General features: G+C 45.3%; 1 protein-coding gene across 4 annotated transcripts in view; it reads right to left on the bottom strand.

Moving 5' to 3' along the window:
* The window catches only part of LOC147122344 (volume-regulated anion channel subunit LRRC8D-like), a 106823-nt gene extending 80490 nt beyond the window's left edge, over positions 1 to 26333 (bottom strand). Inside the window, exons 1-3 of one of the 4 annotated variants that reach the window (XM_085983395.1) lie at positions 25996 to 26333; positions 24110 to 24362; positions 12697 to 12839 (exon numbers count right to left, since the gene is read on the bottom strand). The gene's annotated coding sequence lies outside the window, so the exon portion shown is untranslated. Of the gene's footprint in view, positions 1 to 12696; positions 12840 to 24109; positions 24709 to 25995 lie in introns of those variants that run through there. The other 3 variants (XM_085983393.1, XM_085983396.1, XM_085983394.1) reach the window with 3 other exon arrangements.
* Positions 26334 to 27450: the final 1117 nt, after the last annotated feature.

Here is a 27450-nt window from a genome sequence, read left to right on the forward strand (position 1 = left end):
TGACTCCTTCCATCAATTTATTGATGATTGTGGGGAGACTGATAAGGTGGAAACTGTCTAGGTTAGATTTGTGCTTTTCAAAAAAAAATTGATGGGAAATACCTTGGTGATCGTCCATACTGTTGGGTGGATACCCGTTTCATAGCTGTACTGGAACATCTTGGCTAGGAGAGCTGCTAGCTCTGGTGAGCAGGTCTTCAGCATTTACCACTGGGATGTTGATAGAGCCCATAGCCTTTGCTGTGTCCAGTGCATTCAGTCACTTCTTAATGTCACGTGAAGTAAACTGAATTGGCTAGCCGCTAGAGGCCGAGTTGGATCATCCACTTGGCACTTTTGACTGAAATCGCTTGTAAACACTTAAGCCTTGCCTCTTGCACTCTCATGGTGGTTGAGGATGGGGATGTTCCTGGAGCTTCCTCCTCCCATTGGCTGCCTGGTTGTCCACCAACATCCTCGACTGGATGTGGTACAGAACTATGCTCTAAGCCATTGATTGTGTGACTGCTTAACTTGGTCTACAGGCTGCTGCATTTGGTGTTCAGCATGCATTTGGTGTTTAGCTTCACTCGGTACCCGATTCTAAGGTATGCCTGGTGCTGCTCCTGGCACACCCTTCTGCGTTCATATCTATAGTTATCCAATCTCGTCCTCTTCTACCCTTTCAGTCCCACTATCATATGCTTCTGTAAAAAACTGAGGCAAATGTTCATTTAGTATCTCCACCATTCCGTCATCCTCCATAAAGATTTCCTTTATCATCTTTAATCACACCACTTATGTAACTAATTAACTAATCTATTATCAGATCAAACCAGCCCACAGGTAAGGCACCAAACAGTATTGAACAGTTAAAGTGAAGTAAATGAAAGTCAAAATACAGTAAAAGTAGTAAGTGAAAGTTTCTGTATTTATGCCCCAATCACTCCCACGGAGACTAAACTCCACATTTGCCTGACCTTTTGCACTAAGGTCAATCTGTCATTAATTGCCTCAAAGTTTTACCATCTTAACTTGCACAATAGCCCAGGAGAAAACAGCCAGAGAACAGCAAATCACATCATTATATAACCAATTCATTAACCTATTATTAGCTCAACCAAGACACCAAAGTTTAAATAGCTCCTAGAACTGAACAGCTAAAGTGAACTAAAGGCAAAACACCACAATCTCCTGGCCTTTCACAGTCTACTAACCTCTTGCAGCTAGACATTCAAATCTACATAGTATCATCCAAAAATGGGGCTCATGCTGTTTAAAAGGGGTAATATTGATTGGTTTTCTTTAGGGGGAAGGGAAGAGAAGGAGTAGCAAAAAATAAATCCAAACGGGAGCCTGTGGTGAATTATTTTGGTGGAAACCATGTCAGGAATGACAAAATGGTTAGGAGCATTGCCGTCTTCACTCAATAACCAGTAATCAAGTGATCAATTTTAAATCTCCCTCAATTTCTCTTCTTTTTCCCCTTTTCATTTTCTTCGGCCCCTGTCAATAGAGTGGGGGTCAAGAAGCAGGACCTAGAGGCGCACTCTAATTCGTCCCTCTTCTGTGGTGAAATATCTGACTTCTACTCAGCACTACATCTCCCCTCTCCAGCTGTTAGTTTCTGACCTTTGTGCGCACATGGATTCAGCATCCTTTCATTCTTTGGAATAACATGTGGGAGTGCCAACTTTGTACCAAAATGTCACTGATATTCAAGGTCTCTGAACTGTATCACTTGGCTTAGTTGGTAGCACTCTCGCCTGTGAGTCAGAGGTTATGGGTTCAAACCCCACTCTAGTTCTTAAGCACATGACCTAGGCTAATCACTGCAGTGTAGTACTGAGGGAGTGCGACATTGCTGAAGGTGCCATCTTTTGGATGAGACATTAAACGGAGTATCCTCCATCTGTTTAGGTGGACGTAAAAGATCTCAGGGCACTATTCAAAGTGCTGGGAGTTCTCCCTACACCCTGGACAACATTCCTCCCTCTGCAATCACCACCAAAAAAAAACCAGATGAACTGGTGTTCATTAATTTGCTATTTCTGGGACATTGCACAAACTGGCTGCTGCTTTTGCCTACTTAACAACAGTGCTGCACTTCAAAAGTAACTCATTGGCCCAGAACTTGGTGTCGGGGGCTTGCCGCGCGTGCAAGCCCCCGATGTGCACTTACCCGGCGCGCCGGCAGCTGAAACCTGGCCCGCAGTGGATTTCCTGTCAGTGGCCCGGTTCTGATGTTGGCGCGCTGTGCTAACCTGACCCAGCGGAGTAATTAGTGCGATGTGCCGGCTGGGATCAGGTGAGCACTGTTCAGCCAATCAGGGGAGGGGAAACTTCATTCATAAGTTTGAGAGTAAGAACTGTCAAACTCATGAGAAGTACTGCACCCCAAAACACTACTTAAACTTTAAATAAAATTTTTAAAAACACCCCAATCATTAAATTAAGTATAAATAAGTGAAAAAAAATAATTTAAACAGTAATTTTTTTTTGTTGAAAATAAATAATTTTTTTAATAAAAAGGGTCTAAAACTAAACTTACCTTATTGTAGATTCTTTAAAATAATAAACATGTGGAAAAAAAAATGTCTAAGTTGCACTAAAACACCACTTACCTGTGATGCGCCATCAGCGCAGACTTGGCAGTTCTTGGTCATGGTCCTGACCTCCTCAATGGAGTAAGGCAGGTTGCGGGCCTTGATGAAGTGGAAGAACCTGGTGACCCCCGGGTGGCAGAGGTCATTGTGGAGGGCTCTCAGCCTATCGATCTGCGCGCTGGCGCAGGTGCCACACGATAGGGCATCTGGGGGTTCATTGAGCTTCCCAGGCCGGTACAAGATCTCGTAATTGTAGGTGGAAAGTTCGATTCTCCACCTCAAGATCTTGTCATTTTTGATTTTGCCCCTCTGCTTGTTGTTGAACATAAAAGCAACTGAACGCTGGTCAGTGAGCAGGGTAAATCGTTTTCCGGCCAGGTAGTGCCTCCAATGACGCACAGCCTCCACAATAGCCTGGGCCTCCTTCTCGACCGCGGAGTGTCTGGTCTCCGGGCCCTGGAGGGTTCGTGAGAAGAATGCCACAGGTCTCCCCGCCTGATTAAGGGTGGCGGCCAGAGCGAAGTCGGACGCATCGCTTTCCACCTGGAAGGGGATGGATTCGTCCACTGCGTGCATGGTGGCTTTGGCAATGCCCTCCTTGATACGGTGGAAGGCCGAGCGGGCCTCTGCCATCAGGGGAAAAGAGGTGGATTTGATCAGCGGACGGGCTTTGTCTGCATAGTAGGGGACCCACTGGGCGTAGTAGGAAAAAAACCCTAGGCACCTCTTCAAAGCTTTTAGGCAGTGGGGCAGTGGAAGTTCCATAAGGGGACGCATCCGGTCCGGATCGGGACCGATGGCCCCGTGTTCCACAACACGGCCAAGGATGGCGAGGCGGTCTGTGCGGAATATGCACTTCTCCTTGTTATATGTCAGGTTCAGGAGTTGGGCGGTGCGGGGGAATTTCTCGAGGTTTGCGTCATGGTCCTGCAAGTCATGGCCGCAGATGGTCACATTGTCTAGGTAAGGGAAAGTGGCCTGCAGCGCGTTTTGATCGACCATCCGGTCCATCTCCCTTTGGAAGACGGAGACCCCGTTGGTAACGCCAAAGGGAACCCTAAGGAAGTGATAGAGGCGGCCGTTTGCCTCAAAAGCAGTATACTGGCGGTCTTCGGGGCGGATGGGGAGCTGGTGGTACGCTGATTTCAGGTCAATGGTCGAAAAGACGCGGTACTGCGCGATCTGGTTGACCATGTCAGCTATGCGGGGGAGTGGGTAGGCGTCCAGCAGGGTGTAGCAGTTTATTGTTTGGCTGTAGTCGATGACCAGGCGTTGTTTCTCGCCGGTCTTAACGACCACAACCTGGGCTCGCCAGGGGCTGGAGCTGCCCTCAATAATCCCCTCCTTCAGGAGCCGCTCCACTTCGGTTTTGATGAAAACCCTGTCCCCGGCACTGTATCGCCTGCTCTTTGTGGCGATGGGCTTACAGTCGGGGGCGAGGTTAGCAAACAGTGGGGGGGGGGGGGTGGGACTCTGAGTGTGGAGAGGTTGCATCTGGTGCGCGGCGGGCAATTTGGAGGCTGCTGGCTGCGGACTGTGAGTGGGGGGAGGGGGCCACCGTACGCCATCGTAACGCTTTTGAGGTGGCACTGAAAATCCAACCCCAGTAGAACGGCAGCGCAAAGTTGGGGCAGGACCAGGAGTTTAAAATTATTGAACACAGTCCCGTCTACTACTAGTGTCACCACGCAGTAGCTGCCAATGTCCGCTGACTGGGACTCGGCGGCCATAGAAATCCGCTGGTGCGCAGGCAGGACTGGGAGAGAGCAACGCCGCACCGTGTCGGGGTGGATGAAGCTCTCCGTGCCCCCGGAGTCAAAAAGGCAGTTTATTGCATGGCCGTTTACCTTAACGTCCATTTTGGACCGAGCTAGTTGGTGCAGTCTCGTTTGGTCCAGCGTAACAGAGGCCAGCGTAGGGGTCAGTGTGTCGCTGCGGGTATCAGATGGGGGGGGGGGGGCGGTTGGCGGCCTGCTGCGTCCCGGCTGGTGTCCAAGATGGCAGCGTCCATGATTCCCATGTGGCTGGAGTCGTCCAAGATGGCTGCTGCTGCGGTGGTTCGCACATGGCTGGGGAGGCCCAAGATGGTGGCCCGCACGGCCCACACGCGGCGCTGTTGGGGGCCCAAGATGGCGGCTTGCACGGCCCACACGCGGCGCTGCTGGCGTTCGGGGTGGCTTTGGCCTTGCAGACGCTAGCGTAGTGTCCCTTTTTCCCGCAGCCCGCATTCTTCGCCGGGCAGCGCGCTCTGGGGTGTTTGGCCTGGCCACAGAAGTAGCATTTCTGGCCTTGGGATACTGCTGTCTGGCTTTGGGACACTGCTGCGGTGGTTGGGCCGTTGTTGGGCTGTGGCTGGGGTGGCACGGTGCTATGGGGCTGTCCTACCGTGTCCCAGGTTGTCGTTCCCCGCGGCGTCCACGGTGCAGAGGAGTAGGCATCCATGCCCCAGTAGGCTGCGTCCAGCGTTAGTGCGATTTCGGAGGCTTTGTCGAGGGTGAGGTCACACTGCTCCAGCAGTCGCTGTCGGGTGTAGTTGGACCTGTGGCCCGCTACGAAGGCATCCCGGATCAGTTCCTCCGTGTACTTAGTGGGCGTTACCGCCTTACACCCACAGGCCCGGCCAAGCATGGACAGTGCTTGGAGATATTCCTCAGTCGATTCCCCAGGTTGTTGCTTGCGACTCCCCAGGAGGTGCCTGGCGTAAACTTCGTTCACAGGGCGCGTGTACTGGGTCTTGAGGAGCTGGAGGGCGGCTGTGTACGAGGTCGCGTCCCGGATGACTGAGTACACTCGGTGGTTCACCTTGGAGATCAGGACAGACAGTTTGTTCGCATCCGTTACGACCGCAGTGGAGGCAGTCAGGAATGCCTCGAAGCACATGAGCCAGTGAGCAAACTTGGTGGAAGCGTCCGCTTCCCGACTGTCCAGGTCCAGGCATGCTGGTGTGAGGATCTTCTCCATTATAAAAATTTAGTTAATAAAATTGATGCGCCATCAATTACTCAAAAGACTGAGGTTAAGCGAGTAACAACCAGGCTTTTATTAACTAAAGAATGAAGGTCTAGTCTCGATGGTCGACCCGTCCAGAATACTAAGGGACTGGGAGGTAGTCACTTATATACCTGGAATAGTGGGAGGAGTCAGCCGAGGCATGTCCAGACCTGTACCTAGTGGAATACACATACACATACAGACAGGTATAAAAGTGGTTTACCACAACCTGTAAAAATAAATACTTACGTGTGCCTTTTATAAGCGTAAAGACCGGAGGCCTTTACACATGCGCAAATCCCCCAAAACAGAGGAAATCCAAGACGCACGCGCTGCCCCCTACAGCGCACGCGCTAGCCTCTTCACCTCTTGGGTTAGAGGAGAGGAAATGCCGGTTTTCAGCGCATGCGCTGTGCATGCTGAAAACCGGCATTTCCTCCGGCCAGACGCTGAGTACCCCTTCCGTACTCACGCGTTTGGGGAGGAATTACTGCCCCATTAGATGTGAAGTATTTTAGGACATCTCAGTAAGTGCACTATATAAAATGGAAGTTCTTTCTTGTACTGAAAGTTGGCAAAGAAATGGTCATTAAGAAACTTGAGTGACTGAAGATTATAAAATGACAGGCCCTAATAGAATGCATGGTTGGTTAAAAAAAAACAAAGCGGGATTATTACAGTCATAATAACTCCTTCAATAAACAAGGCATTAATGCCAATAATAAAAACAAAGCATGCTGGAAATACTCAGTAGGTCAGGCAGCATCTATAGAGAGACAAACAGAGTTAACGTTTCAGGTCGATGACCCTTCGTCAGAAATGTAGTAGTTCCGATGAAAGGTCATCGACCTGAAACGTTAACTCTGTTTCTCTCCCCACAGATGCTGCCTGACCAGCTGAGAATTACAGCATTTTCCGTTTTCTTAATTTCAGATTTCCAGCATCTGCAGTATTTTGTTTTTGCATTAATACCAGTAAGCTGGTAAATGACTATTATTCTCATTTTCAGGAAAGGACAAAGGTTTTTGAAACTGTTCAAGTATCTGCAACAGCAAACCTGAAGATCTAATTCTAGCCAGTATGCAAGTCTCCCAAGACTGCTGGTGAATATAGTCACCCGAGGTATTCTTGCCGTTACACTGCCAGCATTCAGATGGAATGCTTCAGAGAAAGTGATGGAGTGTGTATATCAATAAAGCGGGGTCAACACTGGAACTGGACAGTGTGCCTGCTTTGGCAAGGTAGTGCCATCTTCTGGTGGGGAGTCCAGAACAAGGGGGCATTACCTTAAAATTAGAGCTAGGCCGTTCAGGGGTGATGTCACGAAGCACTTCTTCACACAAAGGGTGGTGGAAATCTGGAACTCTCTCCATCAAGGAGCTGTTGAGGCTGGCAGTGGGGGGGGGGGGGGGTGGTGGGAGAGGGGCAACTGAAAATTTCAAGACAGAGATTGATAAGATTTTTGTTAGGCAAGGGTGTTAAGGGTTAGGCGGGTAGATGGAGGCAAGATACAGATCAGACACGATCTAACTGAATAGGGGCTGAATGGTCTACTCTTGTTCCTCTCTTGTTCCTATGTTCCACAGAGTGGCAGGGCAGAGCTTTGTGTCTGCAGGTTGCTGATCTCAGCAGAAGGTATTGTGGAAGTCTGGGAGGTAAAGTCATGGGACAAGTTACCCTCACGTATCCTCATGGCTGATTGGAGCAGTATTAGCAGAATGTAGGTTGCTTACCCATTCCTTGGCCAAGGAGTAAGTACTTGGAGAAGGGGGAAAACTACAAATAAAAGCACATTTCATTGGAAAAAAGACTCGAGACCAAGTGAAGTGGTAAACGGATAATTGACTTGAGAATAAAAAGTAGGCATGAATAGGAATAGTTCAAAAGTGGCAGCGGCAATGAATGAATCAGCACAGTGGTTCTCAATCTGGGGTCCACGGAGACGTCCCAGGGGATCTGCGAAACATTTGACCAATTGTCCTTCTATCTCCCTCCCTACTTTTAAATGTTTAGTGCAAAGTGGTTTGCTTACAGATTGCATACCAGTTTGGCTTCTGAAAGCAAAGATTCTGCTCTGTGTTGGGTTTAAGTATTTTTACCCCTGCTGGTACCTCACTTAACGATTGAGGCATTTACTGATTGGCGCTAACTAAATTTTATAAACGGAAATTCCCTGACATCGGGGGCTGGTTGACGGTTCTGTTAGCCAATCAGCATCTTAGTAACTTTCCAAACAAACCACCGACAAACGGGTATCATCCAATCAGCGCATGGCAAAGGTGATACTATCCGCGTGTGACGGTGGGTTGAGACGGAGTAGCCTCAACCTACCTTCGAGCGCGGCCTCTTGGTACCTTCCTGATTCAATCGACCTGACGTGGCTGCCCTCCCGGTGGGAGGCTTGCAGAAGAATCCACCCGGGGGGGGGGGGGGGGGGGCACCCCGGCAGCAGCGAGTCACCATCAGGTCCACTCAAACACTCCAGCCGCAGGCTACGGACCTGTAAGACGGACGGACATGGGGAGTAGGAGACCCTGTGAATGACCAATCGGTAGGGCAGCAAGCGGCAGCACAGGGGTTATGTAGTGAGCAGCCGGCAGCGGAAAATACGTCAAGCATATCCATCCCGACGGTGAAGGACGGAGGAGAAATATCAGCAGCAACGCCATCTCTAGTTTTTGCGCGAGAGCGTAAGCTTGGCTGGTAAATGCAGCATGGATCAGCCTTTGGGTCGCATTAAATAAAATCTGGATCATCCCGAGTGTCCAAACGTGATTCCGAACCAACCTGCCCTCACTGAGTCCTGGATGAAATTGACACAATTAATCTTAATCCATTGAGGAGCCGCCGGCTCAAATTGTGAATCAGCTATTTCGATTTCCAAGTTGAGCAAGCAGAAATATACAAAAACGTGGAACTAAATTTTATATGTGTGAATTGATATTTCCGATTTGCTGGAATGGCTTTTTTCAGAAATTAAACTTTTTTTTTGGGGGGGGGGGGGGGGGGCGGCGGTGCGGATCCAAGCATTTAAAAGTGAGTGTGAGGATCTAGCTAAAGGGGGACCAAGTTAAATTGAACCAAAAGGAATGATCATAGGGGGCTTAGGGATAGGGGGCACATATGAGCAAATCTTTCTAACTAGACACAGAGTCATAAACTGAAATGAAACATGAAGGAATAACTAGGCAAATTTAGATTTTCTCCCTTCCTGACCTGAAGCTACCAAGACTTGGTATAGGTGCTGGCTGCCCTGTGGTACCTTGTTCATATGTCCATTCTTCGTGTGGACCTGGATACTAAGTATTGACATGCTACGACAGCTGAGCTGATCTTGTCCTTATCAGTGCCAACACAAGCAGGCTTCCGGCAGGAGTCTTTGGATAGCAATCAAGATTGGGAAATTTGGCCCCTTTCAGTTTTCTCTTCTTAGGGTAGGGTGCTGACACCAATAGTAGCGATCCTCCGCACTCTGCCACCAGCCAAGTCATGGGAGACCTGAGACCTTGCTGGTTTGTGAAGAGCGTCACGCATGAGAGTATATTTAGCCATGGAGTAATTGGAGGAGCTCAAATGGCATCTGGCTTACTGGAGGGTTGAAGTGATGTGAGCGAAAGGAGGCGTAGAAATAAATAGTCAAACATCACACCAAGGATAGACAGACTCTGCAGTGAGAAGGAGGCTCACCCATCTCACTGATATCTGTAAGTAATTACCTGTTTTCTTAAACGCATTATTAAAACACTCTTTACATGAAGCACTTTCATTTGAGTATTATCATTTAGATGGGGGTCTATGATTACTAATCAATTTGAAAAGGGGTCCTTCGGGTGTCTGTGATTTAGTAATCGATTTGAAAAGGGGTCTTTCAACCAAAAAAGTTTCAGAACCCCTGAATTAGCAGATCCTGCTCAACCCGTCACTGGGGTTATTTAACATATTGGTAATACATTAGGGGGGGGAAAAGCAAATCACATTTAAACAACGGTGCTTCAATGTAGTGCCAATAAACTTCTTGTAACTCGGTCTATCTCCAATTACTCCCACCACTGCCAGTGGCATTCTGCAACTACCAGTAGTTTTCTCTGCTGTCCTGCACACTCCAAAAACACAACCCAAGTTTGCAAGAAATAAACCTACAATTAGACTGCTCGGCTCAAAATGGATGCTATACAAAACTTCCACACTCCCATCATTACCTTTTACATAAGAACATGAGAAATAGGAGCAGGAGTAGGCCATTCAGCCCTTCGAGCTTGCTCCGCCATTCAATGAGATCATGGCTGATCTTCTCCCTCAACTCCATTCACCGGTCCTATCGCCATATCCCTTGATGCCCTTACTAGTCAGAAATCTATCGACTTCTGTTTTGAATATACCCAATGGCTGAGCCTCCACAGCCCTCTGGGGTAGAGAATTCCAAAGATTCACCACCCTCTGTGTGAAGAAATTTCTCATCTCGGTCCTGAATGGCCTACCCTTTATCCTGAGGCTGTGGCCCCTGGTTCTAGACTCCCCAGCCAAGGGAAACATTCTCCCAGCATCCACCCCATCAAGGCCTGTAATAATTTTGTATGCTTCAATGAGATCCCTCTCATTCTTCTGAATTCAAGAGAATACAGGCCTAGTTTACTCAATCTCTTCTCATACGACAGTCCCGCCATCCCAGGAATCAATCTCGTGCACCTTCGTTGCACTCCCTCTATGGCAAGTATATCCTTCCTTAGATAAGGAGACCAAAACTGTACACAGTACTCCAGTTGTGGTCTCACCAAGGCCCTATATAATTGGAGTAAGACTTCTTTACTCCTGTACTCAAATTCTCTTGTAATGAAGGCCAGCATACCATTTGCCTTCCTAATGGCTTGCTGCACCTGCATATTCACTTTCAGTGACTCATGTACAAGGACACCCAGGTCCCTTTGAGCATCTGCATTCCCCAATCTTTCACCATTTAGGAAATACTCTGCCTTTCTGTTTTTTCTACCAAAGTGGATAACTTCACATTTATCCACATTATAATCCATCTACCATGTTCTCGCCCACTCACTGAGCCTGTCAAGATCCCCGTGAAGCCTCTTCACATCCTCTTTGCAACTGACACTGCCACCTAGCTTTGTGTCATCAGCAAATTTGGAAATGTTACATTTAGTCCCCTCATCCAAATCATTGATATAGATTGTGAATAGCTGGGGCCCAAGCACTGATCCTTGCGGTACCCCACTAGTCACAGCCTGCCATCCTGAAAAAGACCCGTTTATCCCTACTCTTTGTTTTGTCTTAACCAATTCTCAATCCATGCTAGTATATTACCCCCAATTCCATGTGCCCTAATTTTGTTCACCAACCCCTTATCGAAGGCCTTCTGAAAATCCAAATACACCACATCTACTGGTTCCCCTTTGTCTACTCCATTAGTTATATCCTCAAAGAACTCCAATAGGTTTGTCAAACAGGACTTCCCTTTCATAAATCCTTGTTGACTCCACCCAATCTTACTATTAATTTCTAAGTGCCCAGTTATTGCATCCTTTATAATAGATTCCAGCATTTTCCCAACTACTGATGTGAGGCTAACAGGTCTTTAGTTCCCAGTTTTCTCTCTCCTTCCTTTCTTAAATAGCGGGGTTACATTTGCTATCCTCCAATCTGCAGGAACCGCTTCAGAATCTATAGAATTTTGGAAGATGACAACCAATGCGTCCACTATCCCAATGGCCACCTCTTTCAAAACCCTAGGATGTAGGTCATTCGGTCCTTAGGATTTATCAACTTTTAGTCCCATTAATTTTGCTGGTACTGTTTTTTTTTTACTAATAATAATTTCTTTAAGTTCCTCATTCTACCACACCCTTGGTTTTCTCGTATTTCTGGGACGTTTTTTGTGTCTTCCTCCGTGAAGGCAGAAACAAAGTATTTATTTAATTTCTCTGCAATTTCCTCATTCCCCATGATAAATTCTCCCATCTCTGACTGTAAAGGACCTACATTTACCTTTGCCAGTCTTTTCCTTTTCACATACCTATAGAAGCTTTTACAATCCGTTTTTATATTTTGCGCTAGTTTGTGCTCATATTCCATTTTCCATTTCTTCATCAAGTTCTTGGTCCCCCGTTGCTGATTTCTAAAAAGATCCCAATCCTCAGGCTGACTGCTTTTTCTGGCAATTTTATAAGCTTCCTTCTTTGACTTAATACTAGCTTTAATTTCTTTTGTTAGCCATGGTTGGATCACTTTTCCTTTTGGGTTTTTATGCCCTAGAGGAATATATGTTTGTTGCAAATTATGCATTATTTCCTTGAATGTTAGCCATTGTATGTCCACCTTCATACCTTTTATTTAGTGTAGTCTTCCAATCTACCATGGCCAACTTATCACTCATACCCTTGTAGTTTCCTCTGTTTAGATTGAAGACCTAGTTACTGTTTAGATTGAAGACCTTTTACTGAAGTCCTAGTCACAACATCGCTGCCGTTCACAATATTGACCAAATTAAAAACTAAACCGAGTGGCTACAGACTTATCGTACTGACAAACAAAAGGGGCGGAGAGGAAAACTGTTCAAATGGAGTCAGAGCAACGAATCACCCAGATGGAGGATTACCAAAGGTCATTCAATTGTGATGCATATGCTACCTTACTGAATTGAAAGAAGAAAATGACAACACATACAACTGAGCCAAAGAAACATTTGTACACTACAGCAGACTCAGGGCTCCATGAAGTGACAATAATTGTGAAAGTAAGTAGAATGCAAGGGCAATTGCCAGATGCATAGAGTGCAAGTCGTAGGAGCGGAGAGCAATTCTCTCCGAGACCATACCAGTTATCTTGTCTACAAAATGACATGGGGGCTTTGGAAAGGGTATAAAGCAGGGAAATTAGACTGGTGCTTAGGCCAACATGATCTGGCAGAGAGGCTCAAATTCTCCCACACACACACATTTAGTTGGATAACAAAAAGGATGTGAATTACAGCTTCAGTGACACACTTCCCAACCCCCATTTTGAATGCACATGGCTCCTGTACAATAAAGGAGTGACGAATCACAACTTTAATACATGGCGCACTGCTGCAAGATTTGGTTCCACCCAGAAATGTAGGTGTGTGTTGACTTACTTGGTTAACTTCTATGCAGAAAGATCAAGTGCAGCTCGCTGTCACCAGATGAGGCTGTCAGAGTGCCTGTCCCATTCTGAAATAGATGGACATCTGGAGAGTTGTGCTTTTAGTTAAAAAAGCAGTGCCAGAGTGCAGGATACCTAAAAAAACCAGAAAACTCTTTAAAAAATAGAACTAATTAAAATAGTGTTTAAAGAAAAAAGCCTCCCCGGTTGATACTTCTATGTTCACATACGTTTCTGTCACTAGTATGACATTTGGTGACAAAGGATGTTACAGATTTCTCAAAAGCAATTAAACTGTTACTTATAATTTTCAATAGTTTACTCACAAACAAAATGCTAAGTGCTATGAATGTGCTGTTAGCACCATGCTGTCGAGGACTGGGTGAGTCACCCACCACTTAGAACATTGCAAGATCCACAATGTAGGATTCCTGCCTTCATGAAATGTCCACTTGCTCCTGCAGCAGGTCAGATAATGCTAATGGCAGGTGAGGCCATCGAGCTTCCTCTGCACTCTGAGCCAGAAGGTTGTGGTTTCAAGTCCCACTCCAGAGACTTGAGCACATAATCAAGGCTGACACCCCAGTCCAGTGCTGGCGGGAGTGCGGCACTGTTGGAGGCGCCATCTTTCGGTTAAGACGTAAAACCGAGGCCCGCGGCTGTCCTCTCCAGTGTACGTATAAGATCCCACGGCCCTATTCGAAGAGGAGCAGGGGAGTGCTGACCAGTGTTCCCTCAACCAACATCACTAAAATAGATTTATAGAATAAATTTCTGCTCAAAAAATATTCCACGAATCCCAAAGCTAAACAAGTAAAACTCCAGACTTCAAAAGGATGAGAAACAGAATAAAATAACAAACAGCAAGTTATAAAGATGGTAAAATGTATCTTCACTCCTGTGCCACAAATATGGGAATGGCTTCATTTTTCTCATCTTTCTTTGTGTACACAAACAGGAAACCACTACCTCATCAGCCATTTCCACAAGGGAGGCCTGCAGAGTGTTAACTAATAAGGAAAAACAATTTCAATGGGGGCGAGGGGGGAAGTGAAAAAGAACCAGTGCAAGCTCTTCTTTTGGATGTTACCAGGATATATTGGTTAATCAAAAGTGCCACTCTTAATGTGGCAGCAGTGGCTCAGTGGGTAGCACTCTTGTCTCCGAGGCAGAAGGTTGTGGGTTCAAGTCTTGAGCACATACTCCAGTGCAGCACTGAGTGTGAGTTCTGCGTTGTTGGCGGTGCAGTCGAGACATTAAACCGAGGCCCCATCTGCCATCTCAGATGGACGCAAAAATCCCCTGGCCAATATTTATCTCTCAACCAGCATCGCTAAAGCAGATTACCTGGTCACTATCTCATTGCTGTTTGTGGGACCTTGCTGTACACAAACTGGCTGCTGCGTTTCCTATATTACAACAAAAAGACTGCACTTCAAAAGTGCTTCATTGTGTGTAAAGTGCTTTGAGACATCCTGAGGTCCTCAAAGGCGCTATAGAAATGCAAATTCTTTCTAATGGACAACTCTGCTGTCTTATGGATAAATATACTTGATAACGTTATGGGGATGAGAAAGAACAAACCACTCATCCAGTGCATTATCAGTATATAATAATGACAATGAGCATTCTCACCAGCAGTAAAGCACAATGTTGGGAATGTAAAAATTCATACTGTGTCAACTTGAACGTTGAAAAATACCCAGCAGTACAATTATACGTTGTGTCCACTGCTCTAAGGATAAGGGGTAAGCCATTTAGGACAGAGATGAGGAGGAATTTCTTCACCCAGAGAGTGGTGAACCTGTGGAATTCTCTACCACAGAAGGCAGTGGAGGCCAATTAATTAAATATCTTCAAGAAGGAGTTAGATATATTTCTTAAGGCTAAAGGGATCAAGGGATATGGGGAGAAGGCAGGGACAGGGTACTGAATTTGGATGATCAGCCAGGATCTCATTGAATGGCGGAGCAGGCTCGAGGGGCCAAATGGCCTACTCCTGCTCCTATCTTCTATGTTTCTACATCAATAAAGAGCGTCTTAAGCAATATAGCGTCAAGGCGAAGGACTGCTACTTCCAGGTGGTGGGAGCAACTTGACCTGATGAATTACAAGTAACATATTGTGCACCTGCAAGGTGTACTAACTGAAGCAAGATCTTTCCTGTCACGAATATGTCAAATAAGCTCACTGACACTGATAATTTATTTTAAAACAGCAGATGCTGGACATATACAGGTCAGTCACATCTGGGAAGAGAAAAAAACACAGATTATTGATATTTCAGGTGAGTAGCCCTTCTGGAGTGCAGGAGAAGGGAGGATACATGCCTGGAACTCAATCTGTCTTTTTCCTTTAAAGATGCTGGCTGACCGGTTATGTAATTTCCAGCATTTCTTGTTTTATTTTAGATATCCAGCAGTTGCAGTTTTATTTAAATATTGATGTGACTTATATTTAGCACATAGTTCATTTTCCCCAACTTTCCACAGAACACAAACTCTTTAAAAAGTTTTGCCATTTTAAATGCATGTTTACTGGTCACAATTTGTACTGTTTTCTCTCACTTGGAGTCTATGGGCGCGATCTTGCCAGCCCTGGGGAGGCGGGTATGGAAGCGGGACTGCCGGGAAAATGGCAGAATTTGGGGGCGGGTGCCCAACCTGCCTCCAACCCGCCTCTGCCATCTTGCCAGGGGGCGGGTAACCGTCCCGAGGTGGGAAGGGGATTAGTGTGGAGAGTCTCACACCTCTGCGGTAGAGATGACAGATGGCCGTTGTATTCTCCAATGCAACAACCATCTAATTGAGGTTTGATGAGGTCTTGAATTCAAGAACTCATCAAACTACAGAGAATGTCAGTGTTTGACAGCTTCACAGAGCTGTCAAACGCTGACAATTCATCTGTCAAAATTTTTTTGACAGATGAATCATCATATGCTGATGTTCTCTGTAACCGACTTTCCCTTAATTGGCCTGCTAAGCCCGCTGGGCGGACTTAACAAGGTCAATCATGGGAAAATAGCGCGGGTTGGCCACAAATCGAAGGAGGCAGGACATCGACCAGACAAGCAGCAGTCCCGCCTGCAACACGCCCCCATTGGCAAAAATCACCCCCCTTCATAGATGTTGCACTGCTCATCTTCTCACAGGCAACAGCACAGTGCACTAGAGCTATTTTAATGCACATTCATGTCCCAATTATGAATGCTGCACTTCATAGCTTGGTTTCAATGCCAGTTAAACGTACAGTTTACAAACAGACTCGAGCACGGGAATGGCTGGACAGGATAGGTGATTTCCCCATCCTTCCTCTTCTCCGGATGCAGTGGCTCATGCTGCAGTGTAGCTCCATGAGCACCTGCAGCCCTCCAGGACATCATGCAAGCAGCAATTGTCCATGCGAGCCTGGACAGTGAGCATCAGCACGCTAATTTAATGGTCGAGGCAGCACAGACAAGTATTATTTTGCATTCACAAGCTTGCACCTTTTCTCCAGGTGTGGCGAATATTCCCCCTCCCAATGTGGGAACACTAAAGTCAGCTGTAATCTCCTTCTCCGCTCCCCCACTGGCTGAGTTCAGCTAACTTGACAGAGACCATGGAGCAAATCATAGAATGGTTACAGCACAGGAGGCTGCCATTCGGCCCATCGAGCCCGTGCCGGCTCTCTGCAAGAGCACTTCAGCCAGTCCCACTCCCCCGCCCTTTCCCCGTAGTCCTACAATTTTTTTTTCCTTCAGGTACTTTCCTTTTGAAAGCCACGTTTGAATCTGCCTCCACCGCCCTCTCAGGCAGTGCATTCCAGATCCTAACCACTCGCTGCGTAAAAGAATTTTCCCCCATGTCGCCTTTGGGATTAGAACCTTCCTGGTCTGTTCAATTCACAATCACGCTAGAAACTTAATTTATCCACTGAATCATAGCTGGATGCTTACATTTGTCTTGCATTTCAAAGTCAAAGAACAGGCCTATGCTCGACTTACAACACTCTTGTCCAGCACTATTCAGCATTTCGCTCAGATTCAATCGCCTTTTCACGACCATTAGATAACGTGGCATTGGGAGCTTTTCTACTTGAATAGCGCACTTATTTATTCAGTACACAAGTCCATTAGCCAAAGTACACAGCTGCCAAATACTTGCTTTTATTCGAGCGAGCGACTGGTCACCCATTGGTGCCAGATTTGGTTGCCGGAAGACTGTGCTTCGTAACAGCAGATTAGTTCACGCACCCATTTCAGAGATCAAAAGAGATCCTTTATTACGTAACAGCCGGAGACTTGTGTTTTTCAGCACAAGCTTCTGATGTTGTACGCTCCAGGTTCAAACCTTACATCAAAGCCTGTGCTCAAATTCTGCTATCCAAAGAAAATTATGAAATTAAATGCCCGCAACATCCACCTCTTCTCCCTGATTTTTAGAATTGTAATTTTAACTATTATTTTAAGATGCAATTTCTTCAAATTGTGTCACAATTCCGGAAAAAAGAAATAAAAACTCCATGTGCAAAACCATCCAGCTTGGAGGTCGAACCGGTAGGAGGGGAGGCGGCCAGCGGACCGAGGGCGGGAAAAACAGGCCCTGGAAGGTCGGACACCGCGGGAGGCTCGGAGGTCAGACCGCCCGGGACGTCGGTACCACGGCGGCTGAAGATTGTCAGGCAGGAGTGCGGGAAAGGCGGAGCGAGACGAGAGCGGACCCTATTGTGATGGCGCCGATGAAGATGGCTGCCGTCCTTGCGGGCTCCGTGCGTACCAGGCAGCGAAGTGTCCTTTGCTGCTTGGTGCGCTCGGCTCGTTAAGAAAAAAGCATTTCACTGACTGGATTTCATTTGTTGTATTTGGTTATGTGACAAATAAAATTGAAATTGAAATTCACTAGCAATTCCCCTTTCAAACATTTTTTTGGGGGGGGGGGGTGCTAGCCAGATGTCTCACACTAGAAGCGTATCATCACGCTGAAGAGTCTCCAAACCAAGCTACCAAGAAAGCCATACACAGACTTTGTTTACCAGAGATTCAGTGCGTGGAGGAGGCCATTCAGCCCCTCGAGCCTGTTCCACCATTCAATTCGATCATGGCTGATCTGTACTTCACCCCCATTTACTCCCTCTGTACTGTAACGGTGCTCCTTGCACAAAGAGCTGAGAAATAGGCTGGCAGCGGCCAACCTAGGTATCCCAAGGTGTGCACAGGGCCACTACTGGAGTTTAAGCAGCTCAAACAGAAAAGCTTACTCCCACAAACCGACAGTAACTTTCTTGATGTCCGTGCAGCTAGGGCCATCCTACCAGTTAAGACATTGGCTCTCAGTATTATCCTTTGAACGATAAAGTTTGTTGGAGGCAAATAATATGCAGAGGGATTTGGGTGTCCTTGTACACGAAACACAGAAAGTTAATATGCAGGTACAGCAAGCAATTAGGAAGGCAAATAGTACGTTAGCCTTTATTGCAAGGGAGTTGGAGAAGAGTAAGGAAGTCTTGCTGAGATCACATCTGGAGTACTGTATACAGTTTTGGTCTCCTTATCCAAGGAAGGATATACATGCCTTAAAGGGGATGCAAAAAAGGTTCACTCGGTTGATTCCTTGGATGAGGGGATTGTCCTAGGAGGAGATTGAGTAGAATGGGCCTATACTCTCCGGAGTTCAGTAGAATGAGGGGTGATCTCATTGAAATGTATAACATTTTTAGAGGGCTTGATAGAGTAGATGTTGAGAGGTTGTTTCCCCTGGCTGGAGAGTCTAGAACAAGGGATGATAATCTCAGGGTAATGAGTTGGCCATTTAGGACTGAGATGAGAAGAAAATGTCTTCGCTCAGAAGGCTGTGGATACTCAGTTGTTGAGTATATTCAAGACTGAGAGCGATAGATTTTTGGACTCTAGGGGAAGCAAGGGGTATGGGGATAGGGCGGGAAAGTGGATCTGAGGTCGAAGATCAACCATGATCTTATTGAATGGCGGAGCAGGCTCAAGGGGCCGTATGGCCTACTCCTGCTCCTATTTCTTATGTTCTAATAATCAACAAACCAGCTCCAAAATCTGTGCTTCATTGAGCATTGTGCAGAGGTAAAATAGACTTGGGAAACCACCTAGTCACCATAATAGTCCCTGCCTACAAAAATTATGAAACAGATCTTAGACCAGATAGTTTGCTACACCCTTTTACCTAGAACATTTTTATTACAAAAACACAGGATAAAAAAAATGATTCCTACAACATTTAAAAAAAGTAAATGCAAGAAAATTGGAATGAAAGCTACAAAATTAGCCAACAGAAAGCAAAAAAATTAAGCATTTAAAAATATTCCAAGTCTCCCCCCCCCCCCCCCCCACAAAATGGGTAAGTATTATGTATCTGTAGTTGAAGTGAATTTGGCATGCATTTCTTTGGCAGCAGCAATTCTGCAGAAAGTTCAAAAAGCATAACTACAGACTTGTTGCCACTGTACATCCTTACTCAGAAACCAACTAATGGAGCAGAATGCACTTGCTTCTCACCTACACCGTACAAGCTATGCTTTCCGCTCCTTGTGTCGATTCTGTTCTATAGGAAATAGGGCCGAATTTCTTCTCAGGTGACTGATTAAGTGCAAACCCACTAAATTTCATGGTCGGAATTGTGAAACACCCATAGAAATTACATAATTATATATCATTTAAAAAAACAGAATTTCACTTAGTTACGGTCAAACAGTGGTCCTGAAACTTAGCTGTGACATTGTGGTCTACAGAATCCATGTCCAGAAGCAAGCCTCTACCAGACTAATTCACCAGCAATCAAGTTCTACCTCAAGTGTGCTCTTATTTATTACAAACACCACTTACTGTGTCCTTTATAGAACATGCTTGAAATATTTTTACACATAACATAGGTATGAAAACAAAATTATATCCACACTTTCCAAGTATTGAGGGCAATAAAATGTTATTTTAGAAATAGAAACAGAAAGGGGAAAGGCCATGTTATTTTCAGTTGTTTAGGATTTGCAGTATTCTTTTAACAACAGAAGTTATATAATAGAGCACCACATTATACTGCAAATGGACTGAATATTGATCCTTGTTCATTTAGAGGTCATCTCCGAAAAAAGCTCTTTGACTCTCAGTATCATCTGTCATTATTATACCCAGTGATGGCTGCCTTTCAAACTGCTCTTCCTTCATCTTGTTTCGTATAAGTCATAAGATTCTTGGCAAATGAAATTTAATATCAACAAATGTAAACTATTGCATTTTGGGAGAAAGAATTAACAACACTGGTATAGAATGAAGGGAACTGAATCTGCACAGGAACTGGATGTGATAGTGGATTCATCACTTTCAATGTCATGACAATGTGGAGAATTAATTTTTTAAAAACTAGTATGGTTTCTTTCTCCTGCACACTCTGCGGCCCTCCAGTTCAAACACTGACTTTAGTAACTGCAGACCTGAGCAAAATCATATTACATACAGTCTACAGCATAGGAACAGGCCATTTGGCCCAACTGGTCTGTGCCGGTGTTTATGCTCCGCACGAGCCTCCTCCCATCCCTCTTCATCTAACCCTATGACCATAACCTTCCTCTCTCATGTGCTTATCTAGCTTCCCCTTAAATATATCTATGCTAGTCGCCTCAACTACTCCCTGTGGTAGAGTGTTCCACATTCTTACCTCACCCTTTGGGTAAAGAAGTTTCTCCTGAATTCCCTATTGGATTTATTAGTGACTATCTTACATTTATGACCTCTAGTTTTAGAGGTCATAAAGTGGAAATATTGTCTCTACAGCCACCCTATATACACTTTTCATAATCTTAAAGACCTCTATCAGGTCACCCATTTTTTTTTTTTTTTTTTTTATATAAACAGCAAGGGTTGCTGGTGATTTGGGGTGGATCAGTGTCCAGAAAGCCAGGAGACATGTTGGCTTTTTTATTGGGTGGGGGAAGCAGAGGGAGAAATACCCCTCATCAGAACACAGTGCTGGTGGAGGTTGGTGCAGGGGAGTGGGAACTCTCTTTTTGAAGCCGGCGGACCCAATGTACCTTATCGGCAATTTCTGTTTTAGTTTCAGGCCTGATCTGCAGACTTCCTAAGTTTTCCACCTTTCCCATTTTCTTGCTTTTCCTGGGGAAAACCTTCCCAATGCCTCAGCTATTCAGGTGTTCTTTGTTTCTTCAATGCTTCTTCCCATTGCTCAACAGATTATCTCTTACATCATCTCACAATCATTCGGGTGATACTTTCTCTTGTTTCTCTCTGCTCATTTGTTTTTCCCTTATCTCTTCAGATTCTATTAATAGGCTTGTTAATCTCTTATTTCACTGTACTGAAGAGTCAGCCCAAAATGTTGACTTGTCTGTTTTCTCCAGAGGCTAACAGGTCTGTTTTGTGTTTACAGTGATTTCTGTTTTAGTTAAAGAAAATATTATGATACATAGTCAGAATAGCACAGTTGAAGTCTATAGAAGTTATTTTGACCTTATGACCCAATTTGGGTGGCACATTTCAAAAGGGAGCAGAGAAGAGTAAAAAAAAGTGAGATCCCAAGAGTAACAGGGATGAGCTACAAGGGAAGATTATCTATGGTGTGGAGATGCCGGTGTTGGACTGGGGTGGACAAATGTAAGAAGTCACACAACACCAGGTTATAGTCCAACAGTTTTATGTGAAATCACAAGCTTTCGGAGCGCTGCTCCTTCGTCAGGTGAAGTGGTGTTCTTTGATGTAATGTTTTCCTGACTGACCTGTTTGGACACCATTCACACCTTTGATTGCTGTGATTATCTCTCTGCCGAGGTGTGATAAATGGCAGTTAGAAAGATTACCTGTAATCATCTGGCATTATTCTCTGACTATATAAGCTGTGTCTTTATGCATCTCTCCACTTCACCTGACGAAGGAGCAGCACTCTGAAAGCTTGTGATTTCAAATAAAACTGTTGGACTATAACCTGGTGTTGTGTGACTTCTTACATTCGAAGATTAGATAAACTTAAACTCTACAGTCTAGAGGGATGGTAGTTAAAGGAGGGTCTCACTGAGGCACATACAAAGTATTAAATGGCATAAATCTTTGAAGTTGGCAGGATAAGTTGAGAAGGCTGTTAAATAGCATATGGGATCCTTGGCTCTATAAACAGAGACAAAGAGCACAAGAGTAAGGAAGTTATGCTAAACCTTTATAAATCACTGGTTAGGCCCCAACTGGAGTTTTGTGTCCAATTCTGGACGCAGCGAGGATGCAGCAGAGATTTACTAGAATGGTACCAGGGATGCGGGACTTCAGTTATGTGGAGAGACTAGAGAAACTGGAGTTGTTCTCCTTAGAGCGGAGAAGGTTAAGGAGAGATTTAATAGAGGTGTCCAAAATCATTGAGGGTTTTGATAGAGTAAATAAGGAGAAATGGTTCCCAGTGGCAGAAATGTCAGTAACCAGAGGACAGATTTATGCTAACTGGCTAAAGAACCAGAGGCGAGATGAGGAGAATTTTTTTTATGCAGCGAGTTGTTATGATTTATAATGTACTGCCTGAAAGGGTGATGGAAGCAGATTCAGTAATAACTTTCAAAAGGGAATTGGATAAATACTGTGGGGAAAGGGCAGGGGATAGTTCTTTCAAAAAGAGCCAGCACGGGTACAATGGGCTGAACGGCCTCCTTCTGTGCTGTATCATTCTATGAAATGTAATAAATCCAGACTATTATTTCAGGACATGTCAGGTCTTAGACAAGACATGACAGATCTTAAAAAAAGTTCACTTAATGAGTGATGTTTATGGGGTGGAGGGTTGGGGTGATAAGGTAAATAGAAACGATTGCCACTGGTCAGTGAGTGAACATAAATGTAAGATGATCACCAAAATGACAAAGGGAAAATTAAACTTTAAAAAAAAAGCACAGAGTACAAAAGCAAGAAGCTAAACATTTGTAAGTCACTGATTAGGCCCCAGCTGTTAACGGATATGGATTGCAGTATCCCCAACAGAAACAGTGATGGGAACAGAATCTGTAACAGATTTCTTTAAAAAAGGTAAGTGGATAAATATTTGAAAAATAAAAAATAAAAGTTAGATAGCTCTTTCAGAGTGCCAATGCCAGCGGGTTCCTTCTATATTTCTTAAGGCTAAGGGGATCAAGGGATATGGGGAGAAAGCAGGGACAGGGTACTGAATTTGGATGATCAGCCAATGATCTTATTAAATGGCGGAGCAGGCTCGAGGGGCCGAATGGCCTACTCCTGCTCCTATCTTCTATGTTTCTTCTGTACTGTTAGAATTGTACATCGTAGATGCTCAATATACAACTGGATGCTAGGCTGGGTGAGTTGGAACACTTGGGCCAAGCTTGATGGGCCAAATGACTTTCTAATCCTCAACTTTTTCTTACGTTTTTTGGAAAAAAATTGATAATTCGGAGCACCATAAACTATGTAAGAATCAGCTCACTGCCACACTAGTTACTATGTAACTGCAGTAGAGTACAGCAACTATGTCATACAGCGGTATTTCAAGATGATGAGTTTCCACAAAATAAAGCCTGTACATTGTCTCAGTCTTTAGAGAAAAAAAATCCAAAGAAAATACATTTGTTGGGAATGTGTTGTAACAAGTTCCAAACTATGATCCCCTTGAGAACACAAATTTGCCACTTCAAGTTTTGCACGATTCTTCTAAATTGTGTCTTCTTTGCAGATAACATTCAGATGAATATATAATTTTCTTAAAAGTTGGAAGAAGTTACACTACACGGTAGGTTTGCCAGTGACAGAAAAAAAGAGGTTCAATTATACAATGTTCTGGGAATAGGTCATTCCGTCCTCAGACTGATGTTTGTGGGCTATTTCCCCCCCCCCCCCCATAGCTTCCCCAAGTAAATTTAAAATCAGAAATGTCAGCGGATGAAAAACCCAAACTCATCACACAACAAACTGCATTCAACCGGCTGCCACTTTCCCCATTCAGCAAAATATGACGCAAATGGCTGATTATTTCCCCCCTGGATTCGGTTAAAATGATTACTGTTAGTGCACTGGGGGGGGGGGGGGGGGAAAGAGAATATCATGCAGGCATCCTCAAACCCAACAAGAACTGCACTGGATGTATTTACAAGGCTTACACCTAAACCGCCATAGCGGGGAGAGTGCAGGCAGTGCAACTCAAGAAACATCACAACGTTAAAAAGGCGAGAGGCTTATGTTTTATTTCCCCCCTGCCCTTCTCCTGGTCCCCCCCCCCCCCCCCCGGCCCAATATTACACACTGAAGCCGTTATGGTGGCAGCTACACAACTGCGAATAGCAAACGGTTGGCTTGCTGCTTTGATCTTGAGCAACAATGGGGAGAGAGGGAGATCGCTCTAACGTTGCTCTGCAGTCATTTTGTCCTAGCTAGTCTCTCTCTCTGTGTGTGTACTTACCGGGTCCTGAGTGGCCGGGCACTGCCCGCGACGAATCGCCGCCGCTTCTCTCCTCTCCTCTCCTCTCTCTCTGTCTGTGTGACTGTGCGTGCGGTCTCTAGACAGAGCGGAGCGCTTCCTTCCACTGTGAGGAGAGGAGGAGGAGGCGGGCGGCCGGGCACATTCTCTCCTTTTTTGCGGCGAGGATCCTTTCGCTTTGCTGCGGTTGCTTGCTTTTTATGACGACGTGGTGTGCTGAGCCCCTGTTTACTTCCTAGTCACACACGAAAACAAAATCGGGGCGCCCTGTAAACACCAATTTTGTGTGAGGGAGGGAGAGATTTGTATAAAATAAGACACAACCTTCCTCACTCTTAACATGACACAAAGACTTATTGCAGCACCGGCTGGGGGATGGCAGTGCATCCTTCAACAACACTTTGTCTTGTATGTTAGCTTTCTAAAATGGTGCTTTATTTCTGGGTCAAAATCATTGATGGTTGTCACCTTTCTCTCTCTCTGTGTCCCAAGTTCTACTTTTGTAGGTTTTTTTTAAAAAACCAAAACGGAAAAAAAAAATTAAAAAAATAATCAAGCTAAACGCTAGCTGGCAGGCGCGGCTCGACTAGTCAGAACCTGTTTCAGTCGGAGCCGGCCGGCTCCTGCCACGTTTGGTGTAATCGCTGGGCGGGAGGGAGAGAGAGGGAGGCGGTGACTATCACCATCTCCTCCCGCACAAGTCAGGAGAACTCGTGCTGCCGGCCTGGGGGGGGAGAGAGACAGGGGAGGACGGAAGTTAGGCACTGTTGATGCAAAGCCATTTTCCAGCAAATATATATATATATTTAAATACCACAATCACCAACTTTATATATATATCACCCCTCCTCATAAAAAAAGCTTTGCAAATCAAATAAAACTTAAAGCACCCTTCATTGTGCTACTTTCGCTCAATAATAAAAAGCCAGCTTGCCGCGGCTTCGCTACAACGAGTTGTTGAGGGCGGACGCGGCTGTCACTCTGGTGTTTAGGCGAGAGAGGAGAGGAGAGGGGGAAATAAGAGTGCGCTTGATGCCCCCAGGGCTCTCGACGGTCTTCCAGAAAACTGTTAGTGAGAGGAAGGGGGTCCTGAGTGAGATGCAGCAAACCTTTCACTCGAAGAATTAAAAAAAAAGCGCGCGCACACACACACACAGCGCCTCCCTGATGCAACTCTTGTATCTTTTTTTTTCATGGGGCTAATGAAGCTGACTTGCAGGCATACATTGTAACGAAGGCAGGTTGGGGATTCTGTTCTAATAGGGAAGCCAGTCACAAACCGTACTTCGATTCCCGTGTCAAAAACTTTGGTGATTCTCCCCCCCCAGCTGCCACCGACCAGTCACGAGTGCTCTGACTGCTCATTTTAAAATAACACGCTCTCAGAAATGTAGCAAAGCATCATACATATATATAAATAAATAATTTTTAATCGTATATAGTCCCAGTTTTTTTTTTAAAGAGGGGATACTGTACAATAAAGTGAATGCGCAAAGAAACGTTATTTTACATGCCGGACATTGTGGATAATGCAAATAAAAAAAGTTTTTTAAAAATTGTTTATAAGTTGTAGGTGTCGAAGTGCAAAGGAGCAGACAGGAAGACAGAAGTTAACACCCCGGCCAATGCAGGTGCTGCACTAACATATATTACAGCAGAACCACACGCCTGACGTTGCAACAGTGTCACCCTGCCAGTTTAAAAGTAAAAAAAAACAACTCACACGTTAATCCTGGATATTTGATGGTTACAAACAAGCTGATTTCCCCCCCCCCCAAATCTCGTTTGTAACCATCAAATATCGACGTTTGTATCGTAAAAGCCACTGTCGCACGACTGAATAAACACATCTGTCACAGTGTACAAACCTGGGAGGCGGTCACAAGTACCGAGTGTTGCCCCGGGGTTCCGTGCGATCTGGGAGGGATTCCCCTGTCACAGGGGGGGTAAACTCTTTAACACAACACGCCAAATGCGTTCCTCCGCGACTGATAAAAAGACACAACCACGGATTAACCCCAGTGCGATTAGGCGATTTGTGTTTAAGCCTCCGGGGGCCTGGAGGAAATTCAATCGGAGCAGTCGTTCCAAAGGTTCATATTCTCACTAACCAGCTATTTGCAATAGGAATCGGAATCAGGCTCAAAAATCCGGCTTGGACATGGCGTGGAACAGAAGGCTGAGGCAATGGTTCTGTAAGTGCTGGAAATACTCCACAGTCATTTTTCAGATCCAGATTTACTGCAGAGCACTCCGATGGCTCTTTATTAGTTTGTATTTGCAGTCCGTTTTATGAATTGACATCTGTAGCTGGCACCGAGCCACAATATGCTGTTAGCGGCTAACCATAGAAGATAGGAGCAGGAGTAAGCCATTCGGCCCCTCGAGCCTTGCTGCCATTCAGTGCGATCATGGCTGATCATCCAAATTCAGTACCCTGTCCCTGCTTTCTCCCCATACCCCTTGATCCCTTTAGCCTTAAGAAATATATCCAACTCCTTCTTGAATATATTTAATGTATTGGCCTCTGCTGCTTTCTGTGGTAGAGAATTCCACAGGTTCACCACTCTCTGGGTGAAGAAATTCCTCCTCATTTCTGTCCTAAATGGCCTACCCCTTATCCTTAGACTGTGACCCCTGGTTCTGGACTCCCCGACCATCGGGAACATCCTTCCTGCATCTAGTCTGTCCAGTCCTGTCAGAATTTTATAAGTTTCAATGAGATCCCCTCTCATTCTTCTAAACTCCAGCGAGTACAAGCCCAATCGTCCCAATCTCTCCTCATACGTCATTCCTGCCATCCCAGGTATCAGCCTGGTGAATCTTCGCTGAACTCCTTCCATGGCAAGAACATCCTTCCTCAGATAAGGCGACCAAAACTGCACACAATACAGACAGGCTATTAACTCCTGTCTGTAACTTTTCTCTCACTAGATATACAACATGACTAGCGATATTGCACAGTCACTCTCACACTAATAATAAAGGGGAAAATACAGCAACAGTACTGTTATAAAGCAGAATGAAGTCACTATTTTCGGCCAAAAGAAATTTCAACGCTAGTATTTTGAAAGTGAGACTAGTCAATATGTTTATCATTTGTCACCCCTCCCCTGCTCGACCCTTATCTCCTGAAAGGGTCTTCAGCTGCCTAGGCCCTAATCTCTGGAATTCCCTCCCTAAACCTCTCCGCCTCTCTCCTTTAAGATGCTCCTTAAAACCTACTTCTTTGACCAAACTTTTGGTCATCTGTTCTAATATCTCCTTATGTGGCTCAGTGTCAAATTTTTTGTCTTATAATACTCCTGTGAAGCGCCTTGGGA

The sequence above is a fragment of the Somniosus microcephalus genome, chromosome 3 (assembly GCF_052327205.1).
Source record: "Somniosus microcephalus isolate GS21.2 chromosome 3, FLI_Smic_1.0, whole genome shotgun sequence".
Lineage (NCBI taxonomy): Eukaryota > Metazoa > Chordata > Chondrichthyes > Squaliformes > Somniosidae > Somniosus > Somniosus microcephalus.